Source organism: Vanessa cardui, chromosome 30, assembly GCF_905220365.1.
Source record: "Vanessa cardui chromosome 30, ilVanCard2.1, whole genome shotgun sequence".
Taxonomy (NCBI): Eukaryota; Metazoa; Arthropoda; class Insecta; order Lepidoptera; family Nymphalidae; genus Vanessa; species Vanessa cardui.
This window is the reverse complement of record NC_061152.1, coordinates 6,055,338-6,056,074: the sequence shown is the minus strand read 5'-3', so window position 1 is coordinate 6,056,074 and position 737 is coordinate 6,055,338. Positions and strand designations below refer to the sequence as shown.

At 29.3% G+C, this 737-nt stretch overlaps 1 long non-coding RNA gene across 1 annotated transcript in view; it reads left to right on the top strand.

Moving 5' to 3' along the window:
* The first annotated feature begins 378 nt into the window (after positions 1 to 378).
* LOC124542345 overlaps positions 379 to 737 on the top strand; it is a 938-nt gene continuing 579 nt past the window's right edge. The window contains exon 1 of the long non-coding RNA XR_006967319.1: positions 379 to 651. This is a non-coding gene — a long non-coding RNA (uncharacterized LOC124542345). The remainder of the gene's footprint in view (positions 652 to 737) is intronic.

Genomic DNA, 737 nt, shown 5'->3' with positions numbered 1-737 from the left:
ATTCGTATTTCGTATTCGTAGTACGTACCCGGCGATTACCCGCTGGGTCGTAGGTCAGATGACGTCACACGACGGAACGCCGCTTGTAACAAAATTTTTCTACAACCGCAACTTCAAAGTCCCATAACTTTCTTATTTCTTAAGATATTTTATCTATTCTTTCACGTGTTTGTTTTATTTTTTGGAAATTTTTATGAGGTATAAATAAAAAATATAAAATAGTAAATTCCTTCATTCTAAATACAAGTACCCCTAGTACGAGTTTGACAGTTAACTATAAATTATTTTACTTTCGCGGTTTTCGACATTTTGCTAGTACGAGTATTTTGACGTTTTCGTAAGCAAGTATTTTGACGTTTTCGTTAATTTCTTATCGAGTTGGAATTGTAATTCAATTTGTTTAGCTGGGACTGCTGGGAGCCAGTGAGTGCTCATGTTAAAAATTAACTTTCAAATTCAAATACGGAAAACAATATTATATTAGCTAAAATGGATATAACATTATTGATAATTGCCTTAGAACAAAGTTATTAAGTATTTGGACATGTGAAGAAGAAATGAACGCTCAATTAATATAAGAAAATACTGATTATATTGTTTTAAATATTATTATATATATAATCTAATTACATCATATGATACAACCGCAAGGTGAGTAAATTTAAAATTTATTTTTATGGGATGCTAATACGTTATTTAATTACATTAAAATAAATGACTATTGTAAAGACATTTGA